Raw genomic sequence first — 13,465 nt, 5'->3', positions numbered from 1 at the left:
CACTGCTCTACTCACTCACTCACTGAGCCACTCCTTCACTCCTCCACTCACTAACTAAGCCACTCTTTCACTGCTCCACTCACTCACTCATTGAACCACTCCTTAACTTCTCCTCACACTCACACACTGAGGGACTCCTTCACTGCTCACTCACTTACTCACTGAGCAACTCCTTCACTGCTCCACTCACTCACTCACTGAACCATTCCTTCACTGCTCCACTCACTCACTGAGCCACTCCTTTACTTCTCCACTCACTCACTGAGCCACTCCTGCACTGCTCCACTCCCTCACTAATGAGCCACATTTCACTGATCCACTCACTGACTGAGCCACTCACTCACTGCTCCACTCACTCAGTCATGAGCCACTCCTTCACTGCTAGACTCACTCACTAACTGAGCAATCCTTCACTGCTCCACTCACTCACTCACTCACTAGGACACTCCTTCACTGCTCCACTCACCACCTGAGCCACTCCTTCACAGCTCCACTCACTCAGTCATGAGCCACTTCTTCACTGCTCCACTCACTAACTAAGCCACTCCTTCTCTGCTCAACTCACTCACTAACTGAGCCACTCCTTCACTGCTCTACTCACTCACTCACAGAGCCACACCTTCACTGCTCCACTCACTAACTAAGCCACTCTTTCACTGCTCCACTCACTCACTCATTGAGCCACTCCTTCACTGCTCGACTCACTCACTCACTGAGCCACTCCTTCACTGCACCACTCACTCACTGAGCCACTCCTTCACTGCTCCAATCATACACTGAGCCACTCCTTCACTGCTCCACTCACTCAATCACTCATCGAGCGACTCATTCTCTGCTCCACTCACTCACTGAGCCTCTCCTTCACTGCTCCACTCACTCACTGAGCCACTCCTTCACTACTCTACTCACTGTCTCACTGAGCCACACATTCACTGCTCCACTCACTCACTAAGCCACTCCTTCACTGCTCCACTCACTCACTGAGGCACTCCTTCACTGCTCCACTCACTCACTGAGTCACTCCTACACAGCTCCACTCACTCACTCACTGAGACACTCCTTCACTGCTCTACTCATTACCTGAGACACTCCTTCACTGCTCCGCTCAGTCACTCACTGAGCCACTCCTTCACTGCTCCACTCACTCACTGATGAGCCACTCCTTCACTACTCTACTCACTGTCACACTGAGCCACACCTTCACTGCTCCACTCACCTACTCAGCCACTCCTTCACTGCACAATTCACTCACTAACTGAGCTTCTCCTTCACTGCTCCACTCACTCACTGAGGCACTCCTTCATTGCTCCACTCACTCACTGAGCCACTCATTCACAGCTCCACTCACTCACTGACTGAGCCATTCCTTCACTGCTCCAGTCACTATCTGAGCAACTCCTTCACTGCTCCACTCACTCACTCACTGAGCAGCTCCTTCACTGCTCCAGTCACTCACTCACTGAGCCATTCCTTCACTGCTCCACTCACTCACTGAGCCACTCCTTCACTTCTCCACTCACTCAATGATCCACTCCTTCACTGATCCACTCACTCACTAACTGAGCCATTCCTTCACTGCTCCACTCACTCACTAACTGAGCCAGTCCTTCACTTCTCCACTCACTCACTGATCCACTCCTTCACTGCTCCACTCACTCACTCAGCCACTCCTTCATGCTCTATTCACACACTCACTGAGCCACTCCTACACTGCTCAACTCACTCACTTAGCCACTCCTTCACTGCTCCATTCACTCACTCACTGAGCAGCTCCTTCACTGCTCCATTCACACACTAACTGAGCCACTCCTTCACTGCTCCACTCACTGACTGAGCCACTCCCTCACTCCTCCACTCACTCAGTCATGAGCCACTCTTTCACTGCTCCACTCACTCACTCATTGAGCCACTCCTTCACTGCTCCACACACTCACTCACTGAGGGACTCCTTCACTGCTCACTCACTCACTCACTGAGAAACTCCTTCACTGCTCCACTCACTCACTCACTGAACCATTCCTTCACTGCTCCACTCACTCACTGAGCCACTCCTTCACTTCTCCACTCACTCACTGAGCAACTGCTTCACTGCTCGACTCACACACTCACTGAGCCACTCCTTCACTGCGCCATTCACTCACTAACTGAGCCACTCCTTCACTGCTCCACTCACTGACTGAGCCACTCCCTCACTCCTCCACTCACTCAGTCATGAGCCACTCCTACACTGCTCTACTCACTCACTCACTGAGCCACTCCTTCACTCCTCCACTCACTAACTAAGCCACTCTTTCACTGCTCCACTCACTCACTCATTGAGCCACTCCTTCACTGCTCCACACACTCACACATTGAGGGACTCCTTCACTGCTCACTCACTCACTCACTGAGCAACTCCTTCAGAGCTCCACTCACTCACTGAGTCACTCCTACACAGCTCCACTCACTCATTCACTGAGCCATTCCTTCATTGGTCCAGTCACTATCTGAGCAACTCCTTCACAGCTCTACTCATTCATTCACTGAGGAACTCCTTCACTGCTCCACTCACTCACTGAGCCACTCCTTAACTGCTCCACTCACTCACTGAGCCACTCCTACACAGCTCCACTCACTCATTCAATGAGCCATTCCTTCACTGGTCCAGTCACTAACTGAGCAAATCCTTCACAGCTCGACTCACTCACTCACTGAGGAACTCCTTCACTGCTCCACTCACTCACTCACTGAGCAACTCCTTCACTGCCCCACTCACTCACTCACTGAGCCATTCCTTCACTGCTCCACTTACTAACTGAGCCACTCCTTCACTTCTCCACTAACTCACTGATCCACTCCTTCACTGCTCCACTCACTCACTCACTGAACCATTCCTTCACTGCTCCACTCACTCACTGAGCCACTCCTTTACTTCTCCACTCACTCACTGAGCCACTCCTGCACTGCTCCACTCCCTCACTAATGAGCCACATTTCACTGATCCACTCACTGACTGAGCCACTCACTCACTGCTCCACTCACTCAGTCATGAGCCACTCCTTCACTGCTAGACTCACTCACTAACTGAGCAATCCTTCACTGCTCCACTCACTCACTCACTCACTAGGACACTCCTTCACTGCTCCACTCACCACCTGAGCCACTCCTTCACAGCTCCACTCACTCAGTCATGAGCCACTTCTTCACTGCTCCACTCACTAACTAAGCCACTCCTTCTCTGCTCAACTCACTCACTAACTGAGCCACTCCTTCACTGCTCTACTCACTCACTCACAGAGCCACACCTTCACTGCTCCACTCACTAACTAAGCCACTCTTTCACTGCTCCACTCACTCACTCATTGAGCCACTCCTTCACTGCTCGACTCACTCACTCACTGAGCCACTCCTTCACTGCACCACTCACTCACTGAGCCACTCCTTCACTGCTCCAATCATACACTGAGCCACTCCTTCACTGCTCCACTCACTCAATCACTCATCGAGCGACTCATTCTCTGCTCCACTCACTCACTGAGCCTCTCCTTCACTGCTCCACTCACTCACTGAGCCACTCCTTCACTACTCTACTCACTGTCTCACTGAGCCACACATTCACTGCTCCACTCACTCACTAAGCCACTCCTTCACTGCTCCACTCACTCACTGAGGCACTCCTTCACTGCTCCACTCACTCACTGAGTCACTCCTACACAGCTCCACTCACTCACTCACTGAGACACTCCTTCACTGCTCTACTCATTACCTGAGACACTCCTTCACTGCTCCGCTCAGTCACTCACTGAGCCACTCCTTCACTGCTCCACTCACTCACTGATGAGCCACTCCTTCACTACTCTACTCACTGTCACACTGAGCCACACCTTCACTGCTCCACTCACCTACTCAGCCACTCCTTCACTGCACAATTCACTCACTAACTGAGCTTCTCCTTCACTGCTCCACTCACTCACTGAGGCACTCCTTCATTGCTCCACTCACTCACTGAGCCACTCATTCACAGCTCCACTCACTCACTGACTGAGCCATTCCTTCACTGCTCCAGTCACTATCTGAGCAACTCCTTCACTGCTCCACTCACTCACTCACTGAGCAGCTCCTTCACTGCTCCAGTCACTCACTCACTGAGCCATTCCTTCACTGCTCCACTCACTCACTGAGCCACTCCTTCACTTCTCCACTCACTCAATGATCCACTCCTTCACTGATCCACTCACTCACTAACTGAGCCATTCCTTCACTGCTCCACTCACTCACTAACTGAGCCAGTCCTTCACTTCTCCACTCACTCACTGATCCACTCCTTCACTGCTCCACTCACTCACTCAGCCACTCCTTCATGCTCTATTCACACACTCACTGAGCCACTCCTACACTGCTCAACTCACTCACTTAGCCACTCCTTCACTGCTCCATTCACTCACTCACTGAGCAGCTCCTTCACTGCTCCATTCACACACTAACTGAGCCACTCCTTCACTGCTCCACTCACTGACTGAGCCACTCCCTCACTCCTCCACTCACTCAGTCATGAGCCACTCTTTCACTGCTCCACTCACTCACTCATTGAGCCACTCCTTCACTGCTCCACACACTCACTCACTGAGGGACTCCTTCACTGCTCACTCACTCACTCACTGAGAAACTCCTTCACTGCTCCACTCACTCACTCACTGAACCATTCCTTCACTGCTCCACTCACTCACTGAGCCACTCCTTCACTTCTCCACTCACTCACTGAGCAACTGCTTCACTGCTCGACTCACACACTCACTGAGCCACTCCTTCACTGCGCCATTCACTCACTAACTGAGCCACTCCTTCACTGCTCCACTCACTGACTGAGCCACTCCCTCACTCCTCCACTCACTCAGTCATGAGCCACTCCTACACTGCTCTACTCACTCACTCACTGAGCCACTCCTTCACTCCTCCACTCACTAACTAAGCCACTCTTTCACTGCTCCACTCACTCACTCATTGAGCCACTCCTTCACTGCTCCACACACTCACACATTGAGGGACTCCTTCACTGCTCACTCACTCACTCACTGAGCAACTCCTTCAGAGCTCCACTCACTCACTGAGTCACTCCTACACAGCTCCACTCACTCATTCACTGAGCCATTCCTTCATTGGTCCAGTCACTATCTGAGCAACTCCTTCACAGCTCTACTCATTCATTCACTGAGGAACTCCTTCACTGCTCCACTCACTCACTGAGCCACTCCTTAACTGCTCCACTCACTCACTGAGCCACTCCTACACAGCTCCACTCACTCATTCAATGAGCCATTCCTTCACTGGTCCAGTCACTAACTGAGCAAATCCTTCACAGCTCGACTCACTCACTCACTGAGGAACTCCTTCACTGCTCCACTCACTCACTCACTGAGCAACTCCTTCACTGCCCCACTCACTCACTCACTGAGCCATTCCTTCACTGCTCCACTTACTAACTGAGCCACTCCTTCACTTCTCCACTAACTCACTGATCCACTCCTTCACTGCTCCACTCACTCACTCACTGAACCATTCCTTCACTGCTCCACTCACTCACTGAGCCACTCCTTTACTTCTCCACTCACTCACTGAGCCACTCCTGCACTGCTCCACTCCCTCACTAATGAGCCACATTTCACTGATCCACTCACTGACTGAGCCACTCACTCACTGCTCCACTCACTCAGTCATGAGCCACTCCTTCACTGCTAGACTCACTCACTAACTGAGCAATCCTTCACTGCTCCACTCACTCACTCACTCACTAGGACACTCCTTCACTGCTCCACTCACCACCTGAGCCACTCCTTCACAGCTCCACTCACTCAGTCATGAGCCACTTCTTCACTGCTCCACTCACTAACTAAGCCACTCCTTCTCTGCTCAACTCACTCACTAACTGAGCCACTCCTTCACTGCTCTACTCACTCACTCACAGAGCCACACCTTCACTGCTCCACTCACTAACTAAGCCACTCTTTCACTGCTCCACTCACTCACTCATTGAGCCACTCCTTCACTGCTCGACTCACTCACTCACTGAGCCACTCCTTCACTGCACCACTCACTCACTGAGCCACTCCTTCACTGCTCCAATCATACACTGAGCCACTCCTTCACTGCTCCACTCACTCAATCACTCATCGAGCGACTCATTCTCTGCTCCACTCACTCACTGAGCCTCTCCTTCACTGCTCCACTCACTCACTGAGCCACTCCTTCACTACTCTACTCACTGTCTCACTGAGCCACACATTCACTGCTCCACTCACTCACTAAGCCACTCCTTCACTGCTCCACTCACTCACTGAGGCACTCCTTCACTGCTCCACTCACTCACTGAGTCACTCCTACACAGCTCCACTCACTCACTCACTGAGACACTCCTTCACTGCTCTACTCATTACCTGAGACACTCCTTCACTGCTCCGCTCAGTCACTCACTGAGCCACTCCTTCACTGCTCCACTCACTCACTGATGAGCCACTCCTTCACTACTCTACTCACTGTCACACTGAGCCACACCTTCACTGCTCCACTCACCTACTCAGCCACTCCTTCACTGCACAATTCACTCACTAACTGAGCTTCTCCTTCACTGCTCCACTCACTCACTGAGGCACTCCTTCATTGCTCCACTCACTCACTGAGCCACTCATTCACAGCTCCACTCACTCACTGACTGAGCCATTCCTTCACTGCTCCAGTCACTATCTGAGCAACTCCTTCACTGCTCCACTCACTCACTCACTGAGCAGCTCCTTCACTGCTCCAGTCACTCACTCACTGAGCCATTCCTTCACTGCTCCACTCACTCACTGAGCCACTCCTTCACTTCTCCACTCACTCAATGATCCACTCCTTCACTGATCCACTCACTCACTAACTGAGCCATTCCTTCACTGCTCCACTCACTCACTAACTGAGCCAGTCCTTCACTTCTCCACTCACTCACTGATCCACTCCTTCACTGCTCCACTCACTCACTCAGCCACTCCTTCATGCTCTATTCACACACTCACTGAGCCACTCCTACACTGCTCAACTCACTCACTTAGCCACTCCTTCACTGCTCCATTCACTCACTCACTGAGCAGCTCCTTCACTGCTCCATTCACACACTAACTGAGCCACTCCTTCACTGCTCCACTCACTGACTGAGCCACTCCCTCACTCCTCCACTCACTCAGTCATGAGCCACTCTTTCACTGCTCCACTCACTCACTCATTGAGCCACTCCTTCACTGCTCCACACACTCACTCACTGAGGGACTCCTTCACTGCTCACTCACTCACTCACTGAGAAACTCCTTCACTGCTCCACTCACTCACTCACTGAACCATTCCTTCACTGCTCCACTCACTCACTGAGCCACTCCTTCACTTCTCCACTCACTCACTGAGCAACTGCTTCACTGCTCGACTCACACACTCACTGAGCCACTCCTTCACTGCGCCATTCACTCACTAACTGAGCCACTCCTTCACTGCTCCACTCACTGACTGAGCCACTCCCTCACTCCTCCACTCACTCAGTCATGAGCCACTCCTACACTGCTCTACTCACTCACTCACTGAGCCACTCCTTCACTCCTCCACTCACTAACTAAGCCACTCTTTCACTGCTCCACTCACTCACTCATTGAGCCACTCCTTCACTGCTCCACACACTCACACATTGAGGGACTCCTTCACTGCTCACTCACTCACTCACTGAGCAACTCCTTCAGAGCTCCACTCACTCACTGAGTCACTCCTACACAGCTCCACTCACTCATTCACTGAGCCATTCCTTCATTGGTCCAGTCACTATCTGAGCAACTCCTTCACAGCTCTACTCATTCATTCACTGAGGAACTCCTTCACTGCTCCACTCACTCACTGAGCCACTCCTTAACTGCTCCACTCACTCACTGAGCCACTCCTACACAGCTCCACTCACTCATTCAATGAGCCATTCCTTCACTGGTCCAGTCACTAACTGAGCAAATCCTTCACAGCTCGACTCACTCACTCACTGAGGAACTCCTTCACTGCTCCACTCACTCACTCACTGAGCAACTCCTTCACTGCCCCACTCACTCACTCACTGAGCCATTCCTTCACTGCTCCACTTACTAACTGAGCCACTCCTTCACTTCTCCACTAACTCACTGATCCACTCCTTCACTGCTCCACTCACTCACCGAGCAACTCCTTCACAGCTCCACTCACTCACTAAGCCACTCCTTCACTGCTCCACTCACTCACTCACTCAGCAACCCCTTCCCTGCTCCACTCACTCACTCACTGAGCCACTCCTTCACTTCACCACTCACTAACTGATACACTCCTTCACTGCTCTACTCGCTCACTAACAGCGATTCCTTCACTGCTCCACTCACTCATCGAGCCATTCCTTCTCTGCTCCACTCACTCGCAGAGCCACTCCTTCACTGCTCCACTCAGTCACTCAATGAACACTCCTTCACTGCTCCAATCACTAACTGAGCAACTGCTTCACTGCTCGACTCACACACTCACTGAGCCACTCCTTCACAGCTCCATTCACTCACCTACTGAGCCACTCCTTCACTGCTCCACTCACTGACTGAGCCACTCCCTCACTCCTCCACTCACTCAGTCATGAGCCACTCCTACACTGCTCTACTCACTCACTCACTGAGCCACTCCTTCACTCCTCCGCTCACTAACTAAGCCACTCTTTCACTGCTCCACTCACTCACTCATTGAACCACTCCTTCACTTCTCCACACACTCACACACTGAGGGACTCCTTCACTGCTCACTCACTCACTCACTGAGCAACTCCTTCACTGCTCCACTCACTCACTCACTGAACCATTCCTTCACTGCTCCACTCACTCACTGAGCCACTCCTTTACTTCTCCACTCACTCACTGAGCCACTCCTGCACTGCTCCACTCACTCACTACTGAGCCACTCCTTCACTGATCCACTCACTGACTGAGCCACTCCCTCACTGCTCCACTCACTCAGTCATGAGCCACTCCTTCACTGCTAGACTCACTCACTAACTGAGCAATCCTTCACTGCTCCACTCACTCACTCACTCACTAGGACACTCCTTCACTGCTCCACTCACTACCTGAGCCACTCCTTCACAGCTCCACTCACTCAGTCATGAGCCACTTCTTCACTGCTCCACTCACTAACTAAGCCACTCCTTCTCTGCTCAACTCACTCACTAACTGAGCCACTCCTTCACTGCTCTACTCACTCACTCACTGAGCCACACCTTCACTGCTCCACTCACTAACTAAGCCACTCTTTCACTGCTCCACTCACTCACTCATTGAGCCACTCCTTCACTGCTCGACTCACTCACTCACTGAGCCTCTCCTTCACTGCACCACTCACTCACTGAGCCACTCCTTCACTGCTCCAATCATACACTGAGCCACTCCTTCACTGCTCCACTCACTCAATCACTCATCGAGCGACTCATTCTCTGCTCCACTCACTCACTGAGCCTCTCCTTCACTGCTCCACTCACTCACTGAGCCACTCCTTCACTACTCTACTCACTGTCTCACTGAGCCACACATTCACTGCTCCACTCACTCACTAAGCCACTCCTTCACTGCTCCACTCACTCACTGAGGCACTCCTTCACTGCTCCACTCACTCACTGAGTCACTCCTACACAGCTCCACTCACTCACTCACTGAGCCACTCCTTCACTGCTCTACTCACTACCTGAGACACTCCTTCACTGCTCCGCTCAGTCACTCACTGAGCCACTCCTTCACTGCTCCACTCACTCACAGATGAGCCACTCCTTCACTACTCTACTCACTGTCACACTGAGCCACACCTTCACTGCTCCACTCACCTACTCAGCCACTCCTTCACTGCACAATTCACTCACTAACTGAGCTTCTCCTTCACTGCTCCACTCACTCACTGAGGCACTCCTTCATTGGTCCACTCACTCACTGAGCCACTCATTCACAGCTCCACTCACTCACTCACTGAGCCATTCCTTCACTGCTCCAGTCACTATCTGAGCAAATCCTTCACTGCTCCACTCACTCACTCACTGAGCAACTCCTTCACTGCTCCAGTCACTCACTCACTGAGCCATTCCTTCACTGCTCCACTCACTCACTGAGCCACTCCTTCACTTCTCCACTCACTCACTGATCCACTCCTTCACTGCTCCACTCACTCACTCAGCCACTCCTTCATGCTCTATTCACACACTCACTGAGCCACTCCTTCACTGCTCCACTCACTGACTGAGCCACTCCTTCACAGCTCCACTCACTCACTGAGCCACTCCATCACAGCTCCACTCATTCACTCACTGAGCCATTCCTTCACTGCTCCAGTCACTAACTGAGCAACTCCTTCACAGCTCCACTCACTCACTCACTGAGCCACTCCTTAACTGCTCCAATCATTCACTGAGCCACACCTTCACTGCTCCACTCACTCAATCACTCATCGAGCGTCTCCTTCACTGCTCCACTCACTCACTGAGCCTCTCCTTCACTGCTCCACTCACTCACTGAGCCACTCCTTCACTGCTCCAATCATTAACTGAGCCACACCTTCACTGCTCCACTCACTCAATCACTCATCGAGCGACTCCTTCACTGCTCCACTCACTCACTGAGCCTCTCCTTCACTGCTCCACTCACTCACTGAGCCACTCCTTCACTGCTCCACTCACTCACTGATGAGCCACTCCTTCACTACTCTACTCACTGTCTCACTGAGCCACACTTTCACTGCTCCACTCACTCACTAAGCCACTCCTTCACCGCTCCACTCACTCACTGAGTCACTCCTACACAGCTCCACTCACTCACTCACTGAGCATTCCTTCACTGGTCCAGTCACTAACTGAACAACTCCTTCACATCTCCACTCACTCACTCACTCATTGAGCAATTCCTTCACTGCTCCACTCACTCACTGAGCCACTCCTTCACTTCACCAATCACTAACTGATCCACTCCTTCACTGCTCCAATCAATCACTCACTGAGCCACTCCTTCATTGCTCCACTCACTAACCGAGCCACTCCTTCACTTCTCCACAAACTCACTGATACACTACTTCACTGCTCCACTCACTCACCGAGCCACTCCTTCACAGCTCCACTCACTCACTGAGCCACTCCTTCACTGCTCCACTCACTCACTGAGGCACTCCTTCACTGCTCCACTCACTCACTGAGTCACTCCTACACAACTCCACTCACTCACTCACTGAGCCATTCCTTCACTGGTCTACTCACTACCTGAGACACTCCTTCACTGTTCCGCTCAGTCACTAACTGAGCCACACCTTCACTGCTCCACTCACTCAATGATGAGCCACTCCTTCACTACTCTACTCACTGTCTCACTGAGCCACACCTTCACTGCTCCACTCACCTACTCAGCCACTCCTTCACTGCTCTATTCACTCACTAACTGAGCTACTCCTTCATTGCTCCACTCACTCACTGAGCCACTCATTCACAGCTCCACTCACTCACTCACTGAGCAACTCCTTCACTGCTCCACTCACTCACTCACTGAGCCATTCCTTCACTGCTCCACTCACTCACTGAGCTACTCCTTCATTGCTCCACACACTCACTGAGCCACTCATTCACAGCTCCACTCACTCACTCACTGAGGAACTCCTTCACTGCTCCACTCACTCACTGATGAGCCACTCCTTCACTACTCTACTCACTGACTCACTGAGCCACACCTTCACTGCACCACTCACTCACTTAGCCACACCTTCACTGCTCCACTCACTCACTGAGGCACTCCTTCACCGCTCCACTCACTCACTGAGTCACTCCAACACAGCGCCACTCACTCACTCACTGAGCCACTCCTTCACTGCTCCACTCACTGACTGAGCCACTCCCTCACTTCTCCACTCACTCAGTCATGAGCCACTCCTTCACTGCTAGACTGACTCACTAACTGAGCCATTCCTTCACTGCTCCACTCACTCACTCACTCACTAGGACACTTCTTCACTGCTCCACTCACTAACTAAGCCACTCTTTCACTGCTCCACTCATTCACTCATTGAGCCACTCCTTCACTGCTCGACTTTCTCACTCACTGAGCGACTTCTTCACTGCTCCACTCACTCTCTGAGCCACTCCTTCACTGCTCCAATCAATCACTGAGCCACTCCTTCACTGCTCCACTCACTCACTGAGCCTCTCCTTCAATGCTTCACTCACTCACTGAGCCACTACTTCACTGCTACATTCACTCACTGATGAGCCACTCCTTCACTACTCTACTCACTGTCTCACTGAGCCACACCTTCACTGCTCCACTCACTCACTAAGCCACTCCTTCACTGTTCCACTCACTCACTAATCCTCTCCTTCACTGCTCCACTCACTCACTGAGCCACTCCTTCACTGCTCCATTCACTCACTGATGAGCCACTCCTTCACTACTCTACTCACTGTCTCACTGAGCCACACCTTCACTGCTCCACTCACTCACTAAGCCACTCCTTCACTGCTCCACTCACACACTGAGGCACTCCTTCACTGCTCCACTCACTCATTCACTGAGCCATTCCTTCACTGCTCCAGTCACTAACTGAGCAACTCCTTCACAGGTCCACTCACTCACTCACTGAGCAACTCCTTCACTGCTCCACTCACTCACTCACTGAGCCACTCCTTCACTAAACCACTCACAAACTGATCCACTCCTTCACTGCTCCAATCAATCACTCACTGAGCCACTCCTTCACTGCTCCATTCACTCAGTCATTAGCCACTCCTATATTGCTCTACTCACTCACTCACTGAGCCAATTTTTACTCCTCCACTCACTAACTAAGCCACTCTTTCACTGCTCGACTCACTCACTCATTGAGCCACTCCTTCACTGCTCCACTCACTCACTCACTGAACCATTCCTTCACTGCTCCACTCACTCACTGAGCCACTCCTTCACTTCTCCACTCACTCATTGAGCCACTCCTTCACTGCTCCAATCAATCACTGAGCCACTCCTTCACTGCTCCACTCACTCAATCACTCATCGAGCGACTGCTTCACTGCTCCACTCACTCACTGAGCCTCTCCTTCACTGCTCCACTCACTCACTGAGCCACTCCTTCACTTCACCACTCACTAACTCATCCACTCCTTCACTGCTCCAATCAATCACTCACTGAGCCACTCCTTCACTGCTCCACTCACTGACTAAGCCACTCCCTCACTCCTCCACTCACTCAGTCATTAGCCACTCCTATACTGCTCTACTCACTCACTCACTGAGCCACTCCTTCACTCCTCCACTCACTAACTAAGCCACTCTTTCACTGCTCGACTCACTCACTCATTGAGCCACTCCTTCACTGCTCCACTCACTCACTCACTGAACCATTCCTTCACTTCTCCACTCACTCACTGAGCCACTTCTTCACTGCTCAACTCACTGACTGAGCCACT

The sequence above is a fragment of the Narcine bancroftii genome, chromosome 13, assembly GCF_036971445.1.
Source record: "Narcine bancroftii isolate sNarBan1 chromosome 13, sNarBan1.hap1, whole genome shotgun sequence".
Classification (NCBI taxonomy): domain Eukaryota; kingdom Metazoa; phylum Chordata; class Chondrichthyes; order Torpediniformes; family Narcinidae; genus Narcine; species Narcine bancroftii.
This window is presented reverse-complemented; position numbering follows the sequence as displayed.